At 35.8% G+C, this 23398-nt stretch overlaps 1 protein-coding gene across 17 annotated transcripts in view; it reads left to right on the top strand.

Moving 5' to 3' along the window:
* TANC2 (tetratricopeptide repeat, ankyrin repeat and coiled-coil containing 2) overlaps nt 1-23398 on the top strand; it is a gene marked incomplete at its 3' end in the record, with an annotated part of 357840 nt that overhangs the window by 151667 nt on the left and 182775 nt on the right. The gene's annotated exons all lie outside the window — the stretch shown is intronic.

Genomic DNA, 23398 nt, shown 5'->3' with positions numbered 1-23398 from the left:
TATGGGGATTCCCTTATGTGTTATTTTTCCCTTGCTGCTTTTAATATTTTTTCTTTGTATTTAATTTTTGATAGTTTGATTAATATGCGTCTTGGCGTGTTTCTCCTTGGATTTATCCTGTATGGGACTCTGTGCTTCCTGGACTTGATTAACTATTTCCTTTCCCATATTAGGGAAATTTTCAACTATAATCTCTTCAAATATTTTCTCAGTCCCTTTCTTTTTCTCTTCTTCTTCTGGGACCCCTATAATTCGAATGTTGGTGGGTTTAGTGTTGTCCCAGAGGTCTCTGAGACTGTCTTCAATTCTTTTCATTCTTTTTTCTTTATTCTGCTCTGCAGTAGTTATTTCCAGTATTTTATCTTCCAGGTCACTTATCCGTTCTTCTGCCTCAGTTATTCTGCTATTGATCCCTTGTAGAGAATTTTTAATTTCATTTATTGTGTTGTTCATCACTGTTTGTTTGCTCTTTGGTTCTTCTACGTCCTCTTTAAACGTTTCTTGTATTTTCTCCTTTCTATTTGCAAGATTTTGGATCATCTTTACTATCATTATTCTGAATTCTTTTTCAGGTAGACTGCCTATTTCCTCTTCATTTGTTAGGTCTGGTGGGTTTTTGCCGTGCTCCTTCATCTGCTGTGTGTTTCTCTGTCTTCTCATTTTGCTTAACTTACTGTGTTTGGGGTCTCCTTTTCGCAGGCTGCGGGTTCGTAGTTCCCGTTGTTTTTGATATCTGTCCCCAGTGGCTAAGGTTGGTTCAGTGGGTTGTGTAGGCTTCCTGTTTGAGGGGACTAGTGCCTGTGTTCTGGTGGATGAGGCTGAATCTTGTCTTTCTGGTGGGCAGGTCCACATCTGGTGGCGTGTTTTGGGTTGTCTGTTGCCTTATTATGATTTTAGGCAGCCTCTGTGCTAATGGATGGAGTTGTGTTCCTATCTTGCTAGTTGTTTGGCATAGGGTGTCCAGCACTGTAGCTTGCTGGTCATTGAGTGGAGCTGGGTCTTCGCGTTGAGATGAAGATCTCTGGGAGCTTTTCGCCGTTTGATATTACGTAGAGCTGGGAGGTCTCTTGTGGACCAGTGTCCTGAACTTGGTTCTCCCACCTCAGAGGCACAGCACTGATGCCTGGCTGGAGCACCAAGAGCCTTTCATCCACATGGCTCAGAATAGAAGGGAGAAAAAATAGAAAGAAAGAAAAGATAAAATAAAGTAAAATAAAACAAAATAGAGTTATTAAAAAAATAAAAAATAATTATTAAGAAAAAAATTTTTTAAAGTAAAAAAAACAAAAGAAAACAAAACAAAACGGACATACAGAACCCTAGGACAAATGGTAAAAGCAAAGCTATACAGACAAAATCACACACGGAAGCATACACATAGATACTCACAAAAAGAGAAAAAGGGGAAAAAATATATCTTTGCTCCCAAAGTCCACCTCCTCAATTTGGGATGATTCGTTGTCTATTCAGGTATTCCACAGATGCAGGTACAGCAAGTTGATTGTGGAGATTTAATCCGCTGCTTCTGAGGCTGCTGGGAGAGATTTCCCTTTCTCTTCTTTGTTCGCACAGCTCTCGGGGTTCAGCTTTGGATTTGGACCCGCCTCTGCGTGTAGGTCACCTGAGGGCGTCTATTCTTTGCTCCGACAGGATGGGGTTAAAGGAGCAGCTGATTCGGGGGCTCTGGCTCACTCAGGCCGGGGGGAGGGAGGGGTACGGAGTGTGGGGCGAGCCTGTGGCGTCAGAGGCCGGCGTGACGTTGCACCAGCCTGAGGTGCGCCGTGCGTTCTCCTGGGGAAGTTGTCCCTGGATCTCGGCACCCTGGCAGTGGCGGCAGGCTGCACAGGCTCCCGGGAGGGGAGGTGTGGATAGTGACCTGTGCTCGCACACAAGCTTCCTGGTGGCGGTAGCAGCAGCCTTAGCATCTCATGCCCGTGTCTGGGGTCTGTGCTGGTAGCCGCGGCTCGCGACTGTCTCTGGAGCTCCTTTAAGCAGCGCTCTTAATCTCCTCGTGCACCAGGAAACAAAGAGGCAAGAAAAAGTCTCTTGCCTCTTCGGCAGCTCCATACTTTTTCCCGGACTCCCTCCCGGCTAGCCGTGGTGCACTAGCCCCTTCAGGCTGTGTCCACGCAGCCAACCCCAGTCCTCTCCCTGGGATCCAACCGAAGCTGGAGCCTTAGCTCCCAACCCCTGCCCACCCCGGCTGGTGAGCAGACAAGCCTCTCGGGCTGGTGAGTGCTGGTCAGCACCGATCCTCTGTGCGGGAATCTCTCCGCTTTGCCCTCCGCACCCCTGTTGCTGCGCTCTCCTCCATGGCTCCGAAGCTTCCCCCCTCCGCCACCCGCAGTCTCTGCCCGTGAAGGGGCTCCTAGTGTGTGGAAACTTCCTCCATCACAGCTCCCTCCCACTGGTGCAGGTCCTGTCCCTATTCTTTTGTCTCTGTTTTTTCTTTTGCCCTACCCAGGTACGTGGGGAGTTTCTTGCCTTTTGGGAGGTCTGAGGTCTTCTGCCAGCGTTCAGTAGGTGTTCTGTAGGAGTTGTTCCACATGTAGATGTATTTCTGATGTATTTGTGGGAAGGAAGGTGATCTCCGTGTCTTACTCTTCTGCCATCTTGAAGCTCCTCCTGGTTCTTTTTTATAGTTTCTACTTCTCTGCTAAGATTTCCTCCCTTTGTAAATTAAGAGAATATATTTCTTTACCATGCTGAAACTAGTTATAATAGCTGCTTTTAATTCCTCATCTGCTAGTTACAATATCTGGAGTGTTTTAGGGTTGGTCTTCATCTTTCTGTTGATAATGGGTCACATTTTCCTGGTTCTTCATGTATTGATTAATTTTCATGTATTGTATCGTGGACATTTTATTTAGTGGATACTCTGGATTTTGTCATATTCCTTCAAAGAGTGTTAATATCTTTCTTTTAGCAGGCAATTAACTTGGTTTGACTCAATGGAAAATTCTGTCTCTTGGGCATCAGTTCAGTTCAGTTTAATTGTTTTATCATTAGCCAGCCTGCTCCATGTATGCATGGTTCAGAATCAGCCAGAGATCTGAGTGGAGTTTATACACAGAATCTGGGCCACCTCCTCTAGCTCTCTCTCCCTTTTCTGGAAATCCTCCTCCCCTCACTTTTCAGAGACTATTGTCGCTGCAAGCTCTGTCTTTGGATACTTCAGACTAGAAAAACTGTAGGTATTCTATTGGAGTTTTAATGGCCCCATGCTGTGCTGACTGTGGTCTGCTTGTAGTCTAAAAGCCGGGGGAAAAAAAAGAGAGAGAGAGAAATCCCAATCTGGTTTTCTCTTGCAACTGTCAGCTCTTCTCCAAGAAGCTCTTTATTGTATTCAATCCTCAGAGCCTTGAGGTGGTTGTGTTTTGTCCAGAGTTTATGGTTATTATCTGTGAGAGGGTCCATCAGATAGAGAAGCTTACTTGGCTGTATAGAAACAGAACCTCCCCAAATAGGATTTTGAGATTTTTGTCTTTCCTTAACACTGACACTTTCTCAAGTTATTTATTTCTAACCGTAGAAACATTTATGCATTGGGGAGCTGACATGTACCAAATTTTATAGAGGCTCTGATTTTAGTGTTCTTTTCTTTACCACTTATTGTTACATACTTACATGTTTTCGCTTTTCCATACATCCAGTGAGGTACATTATTAAAATGACAGAAATCATAAGAAAAATTTATAAACTTTTTAAGTTGAGATTTACTTTTTGGCTTCCATTCCTCTTTACTGTATTATGTAACACTGCTTCTTACTAACATACAACCAAGAAGAGTAAAGCAAACAGTATTTCATGCCTTTGTATATTTAAGGAAAGTCAGAATAAAAATCTCTGCTTCTACTTCTAAATCAAAGCCTTGCCTGGTAGAACAATAGTTCTGTTCCTCCAGTTAACTCTCTTTTTTCATGGTTTCATTTGCATTAGAGGCTGCAACTCATCTTTCCATACCCTGTTCTTCTCAGGAGTTAATCATCTTATTTTCCTCTCTGTTCCTTCCTAGTCAGAGATGATCTCAAGGTTTCAGAGTGATGTGAAGCAACTTGTATTGTTACAAAGACTGGGAATTGCTGACAGATATTCTAAGATTAGAGAAATGTGATTCTTTACCCACAGTTAGTGGATAGTGAAGTATTCTCTGTTGTAAGTTCTTTATTATAAGATCAATAGCAACTGTACACTCCAAAAACAAGCCAGAAGGTATTGGTGAAGGCACACTTAATCTTTGAAAATGTCTCAGTAGTCATTTTTGTCCATAAAACAAAGATTTAATTTGTTGTTATCTATCCTTGTAGAATTTTAGCACAGCCTGGCACAATGCTTCCTTTTACGGCAGATTGCAGCAGTTTTCTGCCTCCCACCTTGACTGCCTAGGATGTTCTTCAGCGTACTTTCTTGAAGTTTTGTAAAAGAAAAAAAAGGGTTTAATTTCCTTCCTTAATTGTTAACTTTCTGTTTTCTTTTTAACCCTAGTCCTTTTGGAGAAATCAATTTGGTTGTCAGGAATTGATGGCTGACCATTATTTACATGCTAACTAACTATCCACATCTATTTCTCTTCATTTCTTAAGTACATGTAAAACTATTTTTTCCAAGGAATTTTATGTTATTGCACCTAGTCAGCATATTTTCAGCCATTATTGATAGCTGATGAAAAGTGGAAAGCAGCAGTGTGATGGCATTATACATCGTTCTCAAAACACTGTTCTGAGATGATTATTCTACAGTCCCTGCCTTAAAAGAGTTTATAATCTAGTAGGGTTTGACAGTTCAGACACAAATAATAGAGGGATGGAATTTGTACTTCAAATGTATAATTCCTGGATCCAATAACTTAACACACTTTTAAATTATAACTTTGTAAAATGTTCAAAAAGGAACTAACCACTAGATTTCTCATATTCTAAATACCACTTCTCCAACATACTGTACCTTTCCCCATCATATATGTAAGAGGACCTATACTAGTACTCTTGTTATAATACATATTCCAGTAAAGAGAATAACTTCATCCATTAAATAACAGCTGTCCTTTTGGGTACAGATAGATAGACAGAACTGAGGCAAGAAGCATGAGTAGATTAATTCTTGCACTTTGACGTCATAAATCATCCCCTCTAGATACCAAATTCTGATCAGCCTCTTAAAATTTACTTATGTATTTCCATGTTCCTCTGTTACCTATGACATCCTCCTCCTCCTCCTCATCATCATCATCATCACCATCACCATCACATACTAATAACAAGAACAACATCTAGTATTGAGCGCATTGTGTGTGCAAGGCAGTATGCTAATTGCTTTACAAAGATGAGTTTGTTTAAATCTTTACAGTAACCTTGAGGGGTAAGTGGCATATTATTACTATGATTTTGTAGGCCACTTAGTGTAGAGATGTACAGAGCATCTATTGTGGCATTATGGTTGATCCATGAATCCAAGATCACATTTTAGTTTCTATTCCAGGGGTAGCTCAGTCTGTGGCCTTGAGTAGCACATTATGCTTCAGCTGCCTATTTCCAAAGAATAATAAATACTAATATCTTCTTTTTTAGCTTTATCTGTACTTTATTCTTTAAATTTAATCCTTATAACAACTCTAAGAGAGAGATTATGGCTCACATTTTAAAGATGTGGAATCCAAGATTGGAAAAGTTAAATAATTTGTTGAACCACATACATAGGCCATGTAACATAAGTCTCACTTTAATGTTCTTTCTTTTAATCACCGTGTTCTTTTCTTTATCCTGTTTCTTTCTTCCTACTTTCTCATAGGTGTATGATGAGAAAATATGAATTATACAGATGTAATATTTCTGTCATAAAGGTGCTAGAAAAGATGTATTTTTCCTCTAATTGGAGAGAGATGGTGGCTAATTTTTAGAACTAATTTTTAGAACATTTACAAGTACATCTAGCCTCATGCCTTCCAGTCCTATCACATGTCTGTTCTGTATTATTGCATAAATTATATATATAAAGTACATATATAAATGTTATATATTTATAAGTTACATATGTAAATTTGTTTGAGGCATTTTATATTTTGAGAAGGTAAGAGGCATTTAACAAGGAAAAACCTTTGGCTAAATATTCAGGTTTATATTAGTGATGCAGCTCTTCTCAGGCATCATACTGTCTCACTTCATGTAAAATGTTGCTCAGTGAATTCACTTGCCGCTTTTACGGTCTTAAGTATTCCTCTCAGTCATTTTTAGCTGCTTTAGTTGGCATTAATGTTTTATATAAAATAAAATAATAGGAAAGGCCATATGCTCTGAAACTTTAACAGAGGTAGGATTCTGATCATTTCTAGTTGCATTATTTTTGCCTCTTATATTTTCCAGTTTTCCTATGATGAAACATGTTTATGTACTATTTTAAATTTTCATGTAGTTATATAATATAGGTACTTTAGAACTCAGAAGCTGGCCTGACAAATATATAGAATTGCTTATATCAGTAAATCAGTAATCATACATAAGCCAGCATACCCAAATTTTTGAAATTTGGAACTCTTTTTTTTTTTTTTGGAACTCTTTTTTTTTATACTATCAAAAACCCAGTACTTCTTCAGATGTATGGAAATGAAACATAATACCATTAAACTAACTGGCATTTGAATATTGTATAAGCATATTTAAATGGTTTTTCTGAACTCAGATTATTGATTTGTATATGCAAAGATATTAAGATGGGTAATTGAAATCTATACTGCCTTATTTTATCTCAGACACCCTAAGTTTTGCCACTCACTGCTGTAAAGAGATGGCATTTACAGCAATGAGTTTGTAGGCTATAATAATTTGCCTTTTTCTTTGTAGTAATGTGTATGGTAAACAAAGATTTAAATCTCAATTTCTTATTGAAATGAGAATTTCTATTTAATTTTATTAAAAATTCCATTGAAGTAATGTCTTGTGGGAATGTCCTAAAAGTTATTGCCCTCATTTTTGGAGTAACTGTTTCTTTGGAGCACCATGTTGTCTCCATACTTATTGCTTGTACAGTCTATCTATATATCAATTTGTCTAGCATATCCCTTTGTATAGCACAACATAATTGCATGAAAATAGAACTTATGTGGGAGACTTACTCTTGAGTTACCTTGGATACAGCTTAGAATCACCAGTTTCTTAGGCTGTAATCACTAAATGGGTGAAAGACATAAACAGATCATTTATACCTTCAAAAATATATAGGTAAACATAAATAGTTAACCCATTTAACAAATAATAGTACTTGCTCTGTGCCCTGCACTGTTGTAAGCATGACTAAGGCTACAGCAGTATATAAGACAGGCAAAGGTTCTGCCTTTTGTCAGCTACATTATGAATACTAAACATCTGGAAAATGCAAATTAAAACACCATGAGAGACTTCTTCCCATCATGATGGATTAACCAGTACTGGACTTGCCCTTCCACTAGAGACAACTTTTTTCAGACATTGGACAGTTGACAGCATAGTAATGTGATCCCTGGGAGAAAGTGTAGGGGAGGAAACTAGGTGAATCCTGGCTTTTTGCCTACAGGTATTCAAGGTATTGTCCTGATGATGGAGAATTTAGAGACTGACAGTCTTGCCGAACTGAGGAAACAGATTAGAAATTGGTGTTGGTAGATGCAAACTGTTACATTTAAAACAGATAAACAGCAAGGTCTTACTGTATAGTAACAGGGAACTATGTCCAATCTCCTGGGATAAACCATAATGGAAAAGAACATAAAAAAAGAATGTCTCTGTGTATAACTGAGTCACTTTGCTGTATAGCAGAGATTGCCACAACGTTGTAAGTCAACTATACTTCAATTAAAAAAAAAAAAAAGAAATTGGGAAAGCCAAGGCAACTGGAATTTACAGAGTACTGAAGAATGGGGAGCTAAATAGAAACAGAGCTACAAAATTCTGCATAGGGGCCCTTTTGAGTCTTTAACTTAATACTGAATGGCACATAGGTGGGGTGAGACTCCATGAAGCTGAAGAAAGAATAAATACCTATAAATCAAACTATTCTTAGAGTTCTCCCAGCAATGGGAGATTTTTTTCATTCTGACCAGTCAGAGTGTAGAGTTCTTGTTAAAAACTTGGAGCATTCAGTAGAGATCCAAGAAAGGACACACTTTCGTAGTAGGGCTAAATGTCTTTTGAGTAAAAGGTTACTGCAAACCTGCCTAAACAAAACTTTTAAAGTAAGGCTCAAAAAGATCAGACTGATCAGCCAGTGACTGATATGCCTTGGAGGGTCAGAAAGCAGCTGCTTAGCTTTCCTGGTGAAAGTCAAGAATCAAGAGGATGTTGACTTCCTTTGTTAATGCATCCTTCAAATATCCCTGAATGTGGAAGAGCTTGGACACAGCCAAAGTATCTTTTGTAGTGTTTCCCTTTTAACTCGACTATGTTCTCAGCATATTTTGTTGGATAATTTTTATGGAAAATAAAGCCGATGTTAAATAATTATAGTCTAATTATAATGATGATTTATACAATGTTTGTTTTCTGGAAGTCTAAGTCTCTCAGTGAGATGATTCATTCATCCATTCATTCATTCATTCATTTATTTTTGGCTGTGTTGGGTCTTCCTTGCTGCGTGCGGGCTTTTCTCTACTTTCGGTGAGCAGGGGCTACTCTTCATTGCGGTGCGCGGGCTTCTCATGCGGTGGCTTCTCTTGTTTCGGAGCATGGGCTCTAGGTGGCTTCTCTTGTTTCGGAGCACGGGCTCTAGGCGTGCGGGCTTCAGTAGTTGTGGCTCGCGAGCTCTAGAGTGCAGGCTCAGTAGTTGTGGCGCACGTGCTTAGTTGCTCCATGGCATGTGAGATCTTCCTGGACCAGGGCTCGAACCTGTGTCGCCTGCATTGGCAGGCAGATTCTTAACTGCTGCGCCACCAGGGAAGCCCTCAGTGAAATGATTTATAGTGTGATTAACATTTATATTATCCACGAGTGCTTTTTTTTTTAATGCACATGATTTACAAAATTTTATTTTATTTATTTATTTATTTTTACATCTTTATTGGAGTATAATTGCTTTACAATGTTGTGTTAGCTTCTGCTATATAACAAAGTGAATCAGCTATATGTATACATATATCCCCATATCCCCTCCCTCTTGCATCTCCCTCCCACCCTCCCTATCCCACCCCTCTAGGTGGTCACAAAGCACCAAGCTGATCTCCCTGTGCTATGCAGCTGCTTCCCACTAGCTATCTGTTTTACATTTGGTAGTGTATATATGTCAGTGCAACTCTCTCACTTCATCCCAGCTTCCCCTTCCCCTTCCCCTTCCCCTTCCCCGTGTCCGCAAGTCCATTCTCTACATCTACGTCTTTATTCCTGTCCTGCCCCTAGGTTCACCAGAACCTTTTTTTTTAAAAAACATCTTTATTGGAGTATAATTGCTTTACAATGGTGTGTTAGTTTCTGCTTTATAACAAAGTGAATCAGCTATACATATACACGTATCCCCATATCTCCTCCCTCTTGCGTCTCCCTCCCACCCTCCTTATCCCACCCCTCTAGGTGGTCACAAAGCACTGAGCTGATCTCCCTATGCTATGCAGCTGCTTCCCACTAACTGTCTATTTTAGATTTGGTAGTATATATAAGTCCTGGCACTCTCTCACTTTGTCCCAGCTTACCCTTCCCCCTCCCCGTGTCCTCAAGTCCATTCTCTACGTCTGGGTCTTTATTCCTATCCTGCCCCTAGGTTCTTCAGAACCTTTTTTTTTTTTTTAAGATTCCATATATATGTGTTAACATATGGTATTTGTTTTTCTCTTTCTGACTTACTTCACTCTGTATGACAGACTCTAGGTCCATCCACCTCACTACAAGTAACTCAGTTTTGTTTCTTTTTATGGCTGAGTAATATTCCATTGTAAATATGTGTCACATCTTCTTTATCCATTCATCTGTTGATGGACACTTAGGTTGCTTCCATGTCCTGGGTATTGTAAATAGTGCTGCAATAAACATTTCCACAAGTGCTTTTTAAAACTCACTTTTTAAGACATTTCTTTTATTAAAACTATTATTTATAATTCCTGGCTTTGCTTTGATTTTCTACTCTATACTCTTCATTAGCAAATAATTATTAACCAGGTACCATATGCGGACACTATTCTAGGCACCATAGTCTAAAGCATTATACTTGAATAAAAATAATTGTATAGATTTAGGCTGTTCCTAATTCTTGGTAATGTATGTTCAGCCCATTTAAAAGAAAGGCAGGGGGTGGGGTGAATTGGGAGATTGGGATTGACATATATACACTATTGATGCTATGTATAAAATAGATAACTAATGAGAACCTACTGTATAGCACAGGGAACTGTACTCAATGCTCTGTGGTGACCTAAATGGGAAGGAAATCCCAAAAAGAGGGGATATATGTATACGTAGAACTGATGCACTGTAGCTGATTCTGTAAAGTAGAAACACAACATTGTAAAGCTATATACTCCAATAAAAATTAATTAAAAAAAAAAAGGGGACTAAGTTTATATAGAATTTGCTGCTTTGTTCATTAGTTCCACATCTAACTTACATGAATTTCAAAGCTGTTTTGTAGAATGTGGCAAAGAATACTATGCGTTCTCCAAAACCTATTCTCCTTTCCTCCTGCGCACACAGGTAAACTATACATCCCAGCCTTCTTTGCAGATAAATGTGTCATGTGACTGAATTTTGAATAATATGAGTGGAAATAATATATACCAATTCCAGACTGGGCTATAAAAACTTCACATATGCAGTTCTTCCCTTTTTCCCCTGGTCTTTAGCTTGATGAATAGAATCCACCAGAGAACTCTGAGACTCTAAGATAAGAAGCTTCTTACTGAGCATCCATATTGAATGAGAACTCTATTCTGTTGTCTTAAGCCACTGAGATTTTAGGGTTGTTTGTTTTAGCTCTTGGTTTACCCTAATACAAAGAAGAACCATGATTGTCCTATAACTATGGTTATATGTCTATGGGAGAGGACCATAATTTTTATGAATACATAAGTCTAAAAGTGGGCTTAAGAGACTTAAGTCTTTACCAGCCAGTTTGCATGTACACCAGTTGATTAAGATGAAAACACCACCCTTCCTTTGGGCTCTGGTGCTGGCTCTTAGTCTGCTTGAACTATGTGAAGGGCTGCTTTAATCTGTGTACTTCCCGTATCCTGTCCCATCATCCCTGTCAATCTGTATCCTTCCTTCTATCTCCCTGAAATAAAATACTTTTCTCTTCTCCATCTTCTCTATATTTCCTTTTCTCTTTCTTCATGACAAGAAGCAAATTTTTCAAGGGTTTTTCTTTCTGTGGCAAGTATGGTGAGTGAGCATACGAGACCCTTTACATATTATGGAGTGTGGTAGCACAGTTTTGAAACTATAGTGTTAGAACCCTCTAATCACCTGTTTACCTCTAAGAACAACCTGATGGTTTATTCTCAGTTTAATAAAGTCACTAAAGCTTTTTCTATATTGACAGACCGCACTTGTCTAAGGATGCCACAATATAACCCTGTATGTAGGTTCTTCAGAGTTTGTGTATTGTATGTACAGCTGATTCACTCTGTGCTTCCTCTCTCCCCACTTTTGACCTCTGATGGTGCCATCAGTGGCTATTACAAGTATGTGGAATTGGATTGGCCCCCCTGAAAAGATGGCAAAAAATTTAAAGAGGCAACTTCTCTGATTATTTAATCAAATGACTAGATTGCTCAAATGACCATAAATCTATTCATATAAGTCTTTTTTAAAGTTATTAATTTACTCTTACCATTTACAACTGTTGTCTCCTGATTCTTTTATCTTTAATGCCTAACCAATATCCCAGTCGTGACTGTTACAGATTGTTCGTTATTACCAAAAAATATTTTATCAGTTCTATCCATCCCTTCATGCTGGATACCAATTTAAATGTAGCTGCCTAAATAGTTTGCTAACAACTCAACATATAATGAATTGAAAACAGATCAAGAGCTACCTTACTGAGATACAGTTTGGTACAGTGCACCGTCCGAAGTTTCATTCACTGGCAGAGCATCTTCATGTTCTTGCCACATGTCCTCTTAACCTTTTTTAATCTAATATTTTCTTTGAATTTCATGTTTTTATTTAAATAAATTTACTTTAAAAGAAACTTTATATTACTAGTCAAACTGGAAAATCAGTATCACATGCTGTAACTATAAGATTAACTAGAACATTAATTCTAGCTAAATAACTTTCACATGGCTCTGAACTAAACTCTTCTCCCTCTTTGTTAAAAAGGAGGATTAGCTAGTATTAACACTACATTACATTTTTCTTCTTGACGTATTCAGAAGGATTGAAAGATAATTGAAAAGGGAATAACATTGTAGCTATTTCAGTAGTCAGAATAGGCTAGACTATACTGTCATAGCAAAGAACCTTAAAAATCTCAGTGGCTTAATACAACAAAGGTCTATTTCTAGTTTATCCAGCAAGCCCGGGCAACTTTCCAGGACAGCTGTCCTTTATGCAATAACACAGCAACCCAGGCTGCTTCAGTCTTGTGTCTCCACCATCTCAACATGATACCTGTCTGTGATTTTTGTGCCAGAGGAAGAAACAGACTGTAAAATCACTCAGGGACTGTGTCACCTCTGCTCTTGTTTCATAAGCCAGAACTAGGCACATAGTCCTTCCTAAACCTCACAGGAGCTGGCAATTGTAGTCATCCCTGTGCCCAGAAAGGAATGGAGGCTGCAGGATGCTGGTAGGCACTAGTAAAGTCTACCATACTGTGTAATTCAATGTACTGCCACTTCTATAGATTGTGTAAAATCATCTCTTCCTTAAATGAGTGCCACCTTTTGAAGAACTATATTGTGAATGAAATAATATAATATTCTGAATCAAAAGTCTTTAATCTACCACTTGAATACTGTGATCTTGGGCAAGAGATCTTTTGATTCTATTTTCCCATCTGCAAAACAAGGTTAATGTGTTCATCATGGAAAATTATGAACGTTGAATGAGTTAGGTAAACTGTTATACAGATGTTAGCTGTTGTTCTATTGGTTGTTGCATAACTTTTTGAAAGTGAGATATTTTGTTTTTAGAGCTATGTACCTAGCATTAGAATTAGGCTCCAGCAAGAAGTTAGTTTCACTAACAAAAGAGGCTATACAAGTCTCAAACAGAATTACCCTTCCCACTGATCTTTCTAAAACAAAGTTTAAGCATATTTTTCTACTATTGGAATGCTCTTTCTACAAGATTTTTTTATACTTAATTTTGCTTTGAACTACCAAATAAGATCAGAGCAAAATTATAATTTTTTATAAAGCTTTATAAGGAAACTTATCAATAGATGTAATATTGGAAAAAGCTTAGTTTTTAAACTTTTTTATTTGATAAAACTTAAAATGGTGTCATATTAACTAATTTTTAAAACAAGGCAAAAATGTGATGATATTTATTTAAGTGCTTAAGCTAAGTATGAATAAACTAAATCCATAAATTAAATAAATATCACTACAGATTTCTTGTAGACTGTTGATACAAAATCTAGCCACATGTACCTAAACTAACCTGTTTTTCTAGGTCTCTTGCTCCTGTCCCAACTTCTTTCCTAATTTTCTGATAGAGTTTGTAAAAGCATGCTATTATTTCTTCTTTAAATATTTGGTAGAATTCACCAGTGAGGCCAACTAGGATTGGGTTTTTCTTTATGGGAAGATGTTTAATTACTAATTCAGTTTCCTTACATGTAATAGTCTATTCAGATTTTCCATTTTTTAATGCATTAATTTTGATCATTTGTGTCAGGAATTTGTCCACTTCATCTAAACCGTCTAATTTGTTGGCATAAAGTTGTTTATAACATTCTCTTATAATCTGTTTCATTTCTGTGGAGTCGATAGCAATGTCCTCTCTTTCGTTCGTAAGTTTTGGTAATTTGTGTCTTTGCTGTTTTTCTTGGTCAATCTGGTTTAAGATTAAAAAAAATTTTTTTTTTAGGTATAAATCCTTTTATTTTGTAAAATCTGAAAATTGTATGTAACTTTAAAATACAGTGCATCTTTTTTGTTTGTTTTTTGTTTGTTTATTGAAGTATAGTTGCTGTACAATATTATATAAGTTACAGGTATATAATAGAGTAATTCACAATTTTTAAAGGTTATACTCCATTTATAGTTATTATAAAATAATGGCTGTATTCCCTGTGTTGTATAATATACCCTTGTAGCTTATTTTATACCTAATAGTTTGTACTTCTTAGTCCCCTACCCCTTTTTTGTCCCTCCCTCCTTCCCCCTCCCCACTGGTAACCACTAGTTCTCTGTATTTGTGAGTCTGCTTCTTTTTCATTATATTCACTAATTTGTCGTATTTTTTAGATTCCACATATAAGTGATATCATGCAGTATTTTTCTTTCTCTCTCTGACTTATATCACTTAGCATTTTGCCCTCCAAGTCTATCCATGTTGCTGCTAGTGGCAAAATTTCATTCTTTTTTACAGCTGAGTAGTATTCTGGTGTGTGTATATGTGTGTGTGTGTGTGTGTGTGTGTGTGTGTGCGCGCGCGCCACATCTTTATCCATTCATCTGTTGATGGATATTTAGTTTGCTTCCGTATCTTGGCAATTGTAAATAATGCTGCTAGGACCATTGGGATGCATGTATCTTTTCAAATTAGTTTTTTCGAGGTTTTTTTTTTGATATATACTAGGAGTAAGTCGCTGGGGCATATGGTAGTTCTATTTTTAGTTTTTTGAGAAATCTCCATACTGTTTTTGACAGTGGCTGCACCAATTTACATTCCTACCAACAGTGTACAAAGGTTCCCTTTTCTCCACATCCTCACCAACATTTGTTATTTGTGTTCTTTTTGTTGATAGCCATTCTGACAGGTGCGAGGTGATAGCTCTTTATGGTTCTGATTTGCATTTTCCTGATGATTAGCAGTGTTGAGCATCTTTTTCATGTGTCTGTTGGCCATCTGCATTTCCTCTTTGGAAAAATGTCTATTCAGTTCTTCTGCCCATTTTTAAAGATTTTTTCATTTTGTTCATCTTTTCAAAGAATTAAATTCTGATTTCATTACTGTCCTCAATCCTCAATTTTTTATTTACTATTTAATGCTTCTGCTCTAATCTTTATTATTTCCTTTTTCTGCTTGATTTTAGGTTTAGTTTGTTCTTTTTCAACTTTTTAAAAACATATGCTGAGCATTTTTTCCCCTAGTACCTTTTCAACCATTGTAACCATAAAATTCTTCATTGAAACTTTAAAAAAGGTGAATTAGCAAGATTAGTAATTCTCTCAAAATTAGCTTCTTAAATTAACCTTGAAATTTTGATTTTAATAGAAAATTAATTATATTTATTAAACTTCATACTGAATTGGGAGGCATTCTGAAGTAGAGATGCTCCCCTGATTTATGATGGTTTGATTTAAGATTTTTCAGCTTTACAATGATGCAAAAGCAATATACATTTAATAGAAACCATACCTCGAACTTTGAATTTTGATATTTTCTTGGACTAGCAATATGTAGTATGAGATGCTTTTGTCATGCTGGGCAGCAGCAGCCAAAGCTCCCAGTAGCCAGGCAATCATGAGGGTAAACCAGCGGTGCACTTAGAACCATTCTCTACTCATACATCCATTCTGCTTTTCACTTAGTATGGTATTCAATAAACACATGAGGTACTCAACACTGTATTATAAAATAGGCTTTGTGTTAGATGATTTTGCCCAACTGTATGCTAATGTAAGTGTTCTGAGCAAATTCAAGGTAGGCTAGGCTAAGTTATGATGTTTGGTAGGTTAGGTGTATTAAATGCATTTTCAACTTTGGATATTTTCAACTTACAGTGAGTTTATCAAGATGTAACCCCATCATAAGTTGAAGAAGATATGTACATTTTTCTCTTCTTTAAACCCTATAGCTTCTGTTTTGTACTTTTTTCATGGCACTTTCTCTGCTTCTTATCATAGCTGTTCTTGTTCTGTCTTATCCCATTGTTGCATTCCTTCAGGTCAGAGACTGCCTTAATCATGTTTGAATCCCCTGAAGTGTCTAGCACTGTGCTTTGCACATGGTAGGAACACAATAGCATTTATTGAATTGAATGGAAGAGCTCTTATGGAATTGGCTTACAAATGGTTGTATGCAGTTTTCTAACAAAAAGAATTCTCACTTTAAAAGTATCAGTATTTATATGTAAAACTTTCATTTAGGATTAAATTTACATTTTGAGTAAATATGAATTTTCATGTTAGTGAAGTATCCTAATCCTGTCAAATGATTATGATAATCCCTAAAATGTATTCTGATGCCTCCTTTTTTATTACCTATTAGCATCTCTAGTAGAGGAGGTGCCTTTGTTATGTTGTATTTTTTTACAAGATTATTTAAGTAAGGGGTACCTTAAAGATGAAAAAATTAAATAGGAAGAAATTAGATTCATATTAGAGTTTTCAGCTATATGTGTTTATATATAAATTTATACCTCACAGCTATAACTTCTGAAGAAGAAAGTACTAAAAAAAAATTTAGCACTGATCTCACAACCTCTATATTTTGGTCGATAGACAGCCTTATGAATGTATTTGAGACATCCTATTGCTTTGAAGTTGTTACTTGTAAATAAATAAGTATACCAATGTACTATCTCAAGTTCCATTTATTGTTATTTATCTGTAGCAGTTTGCTGTGTCACTGTTAGTGAATAGTTGTTCCATACTTTATTGAATTCTTTATAAATTTAAAATTATTAATGTCATTTCAGTTATTTGGGTTTTGTTTCTTCAGAGTTTTTTGTTTTGTTTTCATTATTAGGAAGTTAGTATTAAAGTTTTTAGGTGATAGGTACTTTAAAAGAACTTATTTTGATATTCAAATTGCTAAATTTCTCTGTACTTGGATAGCTTCTGTATTCTTTGTGTTATGTTCAAGTGGGACCTTCTTTTCAGTCCTTACTTTCAGTGGGACCATAATGCTGTAAGTTGATGCTGATCAGCTACCTTTCAAGTAAAAAAAAAAAAATAGATGTAGTTGCTGTTAGTTTTGGAAATGGTAAAACTATGCAATGTTGCTTTTTTGCTCAAATAAAATGAATTCTGGATTCCTCCTTTATAAAGCTGTTCACTACGATCAGTGGAGATAGGAAATGTTCACAGGTGAGCCCACCCACTAGTTATCCAGGGATAACTAGTGACCACACACTAACTGATATTTGTATTGGTAAACATAGTTGACTTTGCCACACTGCACACATTTCATATTTCACTTATATTTGTATAGGTTTCAAAGACATCAGATCTCTAATAGTCTGTTGTCAAGAATAAATATGCATATTGTATTTCTAGCTATACTAATATATATTTAGATTTAAAATAAATGCATTCTAATTATTTGATACTTCACTGCATAGTATGGGTGTAAAACAACATGCAACAATTTTCATTTGTAGCTTAGAGTCTGGAAAGTGGGGAGACTAAAGAAGATAACACATGGTATTTGGGGAAGAAGCAGGGTAAAGAGAAATGTGTAAAACATATACTTCATTTTTAAATACTTTTATAGAAGAAAAGAGAACCAGAAAAATACTTTGCCAGCTTTATGTTAATTTTGTCATTGGTTAGAGCAGCAAGTTTTATTTTTCATTATAATGAGTCAGAAACCCTTTCTGTAGTAGACTAACCATTATTTGATAAAGACTGTCATGTCACGTTTTAATTTCCTCTTTCTGGGTTGCATCTGAGGGTGTTTATTTGTTTTATATGTTTTTTCTTTTCTATAGATGGATACTTTCTCCTTGCAAAAAATGGGGAACTATATGAATTATAGTTTTCTCTTTATCTGTGTTTCACTTACATCTAGCATGTGTCAAATTGTCAAATTCTCTTGGTTTTTCTTTCTCAGTTTTTTTTAGTTTTTCTTCCCTCTATTTTGGGGGATTCATTTGTTTATTGGTGCATAACTAAAAAAGAAAAGCTCCTTGGCATTCTTTCTTTCTTCAAGGTGTGGTTTATGTCACCATTTAAGCACAATTATGACAAGCAATCAGGATATCAGATAAATTGGAAGGATGCTGTTACCACCTATTTCCCGATTTTAAACTCACCATAGATTGGGGGTTAAGAAGGAGGAAATAAAGAGTTTCTCAAATAATCTCTCTCCTTTTACGCTTTTTTCCCACGCCCACTCCAGGAAATCCATTGTTACTGAAAGGTTTATTTTCTAATAAACATTTAGGAACTAAAATTTTATGAATGTCCTAAGATTCTGCCTGTGAAAGCTCTGTTGAAAACTTTTAAAAATACAGTTTTCTCTTTCCAGATAAATTTTCCACTGTTTCTCTCTACTTCGTTAACAATTCTATAGTTCAGATCTTTTTCTCCTATGTTTTCTTCTAAGAATTTTATAACTTTAATTTACATTCAGGTTTTTGACCCATTTTGAGTTAATTTTTGTATATGGTATAAGATAAGGGTCCAACTTCATTCTTTTGCATGCACATATCCAAGTTTCCCAATGACATTTATTGAAAAGACTATCCTTTCCTCACTAAATGGTCTTGGTACATTTGTCAAATCATTTGACCATGGGTTTTATTTCTGGAATCTCTATTCTGTTCCACTGTCTATATGTCTGTCCTTATGCCAGTACCACACTGTTTTAATTCTGTAGCTTTATAGTAAGTTTTGAAATCATGAAGTTTAAGATCTCCAACTTCATTCTTTTTAAGATTATTCTGGCTATTCAGGGTTCCTTGAGACCCATATGAATTTTAGGATGAGTTTTTCTATTTATGCAAAAAATGCCATTGGGATTTTGATGGGGATTGCATTGAATCTATGGATCACTTTGGGTAGTATTGCCATCTTAACAATATTAAGTCTTCGAATTCGTGAACAAGGGTTATCCTTCCATTTATTTGTGTCTTTAATTACTTTCAGCAACATTTTGTAGTTTCAGTGTTCCAAGTCTTTAGCTTCCTTGATTAAATTTTTTCCTAAGTATTCTTTTTGTTGTTATTTTAAATTGAATTGTTTTCTTAATTTCTTTTTCAGATTGTTCATTGTTAGTGTATTTTTGTGTATTGATTTTGTATCCTACAACTTTGCTGAGTTCATTTATTAGTGGAATCTTTAGGATTTTCTACATTTAAGATTGTGTCATCTGTAAACAAAGATAATTTTACTTCTTCCTTTCTAATTTGGGTGCCTTGCATTTCTTTTTCTTGCCTATAGCTAAAATCGTTTTATCCTCCTTTCACATTTAGTAGAAACCATATTCATTTGACAGTGAATTTGTTTTTAGATTAAGCTTACTGAATATGCTTTTAATCTCAAAACCAACTTTGTGAAAGTACTTTCTTGGTACTTTATGTTCTGCTCATCTTTATATTTATCCTTCAGTTCTCATTTTCCTGGTCCTTGCTTTATTTTATCTGCCTCCATACCATTCTTCCATGAGTATCTGAGTCTTGTGACAGTTTATCCCTAAAAATTCCCCTTTGCTATGAAACTTTTATCAAAGACAGATATTTCAATAGTTATTAAAATTTATATTTTAATGCCTTTATAATTGCTTGAATTAGGTGTGCTTCAACATCATCTACAGCATCTCAGTTTACAGAGGATCTCCATAGGTGGATTTTCTCTTTCACCATTAACATTTCTTTGTGATATATCTGAGTGCTCTTATTACCCCGTCCTCCACGCCTCAGTGATCTTGGTAAGAATTAGTGAGTACAGACATATTGGTCTCTCTTCAAAATAGGCCCCAAATGATGGATACTTTATTACTTGGAACTGTTTAAAAACAAAACAAAACAAAAAAACATAACACAAGAGTTATATTGCTAAAAGAGTGACTGAGAAGAAATCCTAACTTTCACGATAGACGTTAATTCTTTCAGAGATGAGGCCTTGATTTCTGTTTTATTTCAACTTTTTTCTTAGAAAAGACCTTTTAATGATCTGTTTTCATGAGGTATTTATAGATCTCTCTCTCTCTAATTCAGTGTCTACAAACTTTAGTGTGCTTCAGAATCACTTGGAGGGCTTGCTAAGCACAGATTGCTGGGACTGTACCCTCTTGAGTTTCTGATCATCAGCTGATTTGACATGGGGTCTGATCATCTGCATTTTTAACAAACTCCCAGATGATGCTATGCTGCTGGTCCAGGCACCACAGTTTGAGAACCAGTGGTCTAAATCATAGTGTTTAACTTTCTTTATATACCCACATATTTCTCATTGTCTAACCTAGACCACTTTGATTTGGGTATTCTACCACCTTCTAAGGTATAACATGTTTTCTTCAACATTATTCCCTTCTCAATTTTAAAAACAAAATTGGTAATGTCACCATTTTTGTCATTCCCCTATGGCATCTTAAATGTCTTTGTTTTACCCCCTCACACACACAATTCAGACTTTCCAAATAATGCTGCATCTGTGACGGTGATGATGATGACAACAACAGCAGAAACAATGATAAAAACAGCTAACATTTATAGAGGATTTATTCTGTTCTAGGCGCTGTTCTGAGCATTTTATTTGAATTAATTAGTGTAATCCTTAACAACTCCCCCATGGTGTAGCTACTGTTACTAACTCCAAGTAACTGATGAGGAAACTTAGGCACAGAAAAACTCTCACAGCTAGGAAAAAGTGGAAGAGATGGGATCTAACTTAGGCTTTCTGGTTTCAGGGCTCAGACCCTTCATTCCTCTCTTATCCAACCCCTCATTACTATATTACCGTGTTATACTGCCTCTCCATGCTATGGCTTGGAACCACACGCTTACTTTGTTTTCCACAGCCATTGCCCTCCCTGCTCCATGTCTTAATAAACTCCTAGATGAACTATATCATCATATCCAAGCACTATGCTAAGTACTTTACATGCTTGGAATTATTTAAGCCTCATAATAATCCTGTGACTTTTTGAGAAAACTGAGCCTTAGTAACGTTAACTAACTTGCCCAGTTTCTTATTACTTATAAGTACTAGAGCCACAACCTCAATCTTTGAAATGACTAAACCCATATTCTTAACCAGTATGCATCCTCCTCTCAACTCTGCCAGATTCCCACACTCAAGTCTCTTACAGCATAAGACTCATATTCCCAGTGCTGGTTGAGATCTCTTTTCAGATCAGTAGTTTCCTGTTATCTCTCATATCATAATAAAATACCTGGTTTGGTTTTAGAGTCCCCTACCCATCTCATTTCAACCACTTTTTTTTAAAACTATCTGGTAAACCCTTTTGACAAAGATTTCTTTTACCCATCTGATTAATCTTATATACCGTTTATTTTACAATAAAGTATATTGGAATTCTAGGCTTCCAAACGAAATACTGTGTCCCATCTTCCATGTTGACCTGTTATGTTCTCCACCAAGTAGTGTTAAGACTATTGGACAATCTGTCATGCCTGTGATTGTACCTCCTCTGTGTGATTGACTTACAGGTAACACTAGTTTTCTGTAATTTGGCTGAGAGTAACATTATAATCTACCTTATAGAATAATGAAAATTCATTATTAGACATGTACAGTGTCCCATGGATCACAGTTAGAGATTAAGGTAGAAAAACAGAATTAAATGTCCACTATGAGCTATAAAGTTAGCAGTTGGGATTCCCTGAGAAGGGAAAAGAGAAGTCTGCATGGTGTTGAGTTTCACAGATCTCTAGGATCCTAATTTTCCCCCTTGACTCCATCTCATAATTCTTAATACATTCTTCATACCTCCCTCAATTTTCTCCTGCCATCTTTCAATTTCTTTCTCACATATCTACCCTAAGTTGCTGATTTCTGTCTGTCTACTAGCCCCAAATTTCATTATAAATATTGTTATTAAGATTTTTAGATGTATAGAGTCCCTTGAACAGGGACCAGGGCTGTCTTTGTCAGAACTCAGCAGGTAAAATAATTATTCTACTGCCATGATAAAATAAAATAGTAAAATTCTAGTAAAAGACTTAAGAGATTTAAGAATTAAATTATAATAATTTCTCCTATACAAAGCAATATTGGATAAATAAAATGTTTCATTATTTTCGAATTGGTGAGATCAGAGTGAAAGAGATTCTAATATTGGCTATAAGTAGCCTGCAGATTTGCATATAAATCATTTGAGATCTTCATTTGTGATAGTGATTTTTAAAAATAGGCTCAAGTTTTAACTCTCATCAGAGGTGAGAGTTCTGCTATTCCAGAGCTTACTTTTGGCAGAGAACCATATTGTTAGCACCCTTAGCCTTTGTTGCCATGGAGACAGTAAGGCTTTATTTTGGTTTTTTTTAACATACACTTAAAATATACATACATACCTTAAGATTTAAAGTGTGGTTTAGTTGACTGCAGGTTTTGAGTATTGGCACATATCAAAAATATTTTCTATTTTTTAAAAACTTTATATTTTTGTCCTCCAAAGAAAATAGAGGAGAATTCTGGTCATTGTAATGACAAAGTTTTATATCACTTTTTACAGGGTCTTTTAGGAATAACTTAAAATCCCCCTGTGAATCAGTAATGGATGAGGATTTTGAAGAACATGCAGAAACTTTTGAAAAAAGTAATGTGATCTTAAGCACTCACATGTCTGGGACACCTATAGTTATGATATAATGTGTAATGCATACAAGTCAATTTCAAATTCAACTGTTACTTTTGCACCAGTATTATGCTAAGGACTTTCACCCTATTACAGTTTATTTAATAGAACTCAGTTTAAAAGTACCAAAGCAATCTTCGTAATTATAACTTTTAATATATTTAACTGATTATTTAAATGTATATCAATAATGTTCCTTAACTTTTCCCCCTAAAACCATTAAATAAAATTTATATGAGCTTTTAATATGAAAACTTTTAATTCATGAATTATACTTTTTTCGTTCATTCATTTCTTACAAGAATGAATGTTTTCCATGGCATGCAATATTACTGTTCCATAGACCTCATGATTATATTTGTAACTAAATCACATCTCTTTATCTTTAGCATCCAGTTGTAAACTGGCATGGCCTAGTTAATATTTTAGTCCACTAGCAGTTTTGACTTCTTACCTAACAGCTGAGCAGTTAGGTAATTGATTTCCTTGTTAAGCTAAATATCAATAGATTAATCTTACTTAAGGTATTTATCACAACCCAGTATTATATAATAGTTATTTCTGGATAAAGAAGACTTTTGATTACAATTATTATAAACAAAATCTTAAAACTTAGTCCTATACTTTACTCAGTCAATACCTGTATTTAATGACAAAGGAAGACAAAATAAGAAAGCTCTTGCTTTATAAGGAGAGAGAAAATAGCTAAAGGTGATAGACTAGACAGTTAACAACTTATGCTCGTAGTTTTGATTATGAGATTTTAGCTTTTCCAGTTTGCA

This window comes from Balaenoptera borealis (assembly GCF_965194805.1).
Source record: "Balaenoptera borealis genome assembly, chromosome: 20".
In the NCBI taxonomy this organism is placed as follows: domain Eukaryota; kingdom Metazoa; phylum Chordata; class Mammalia; order Artiodactyla; family Balaenopteridae; genus Balaenoptera; species Balaenoptera borealis.
This window is presented reverse-complemented; position numbering and strand designations above follow the sequence as displayed.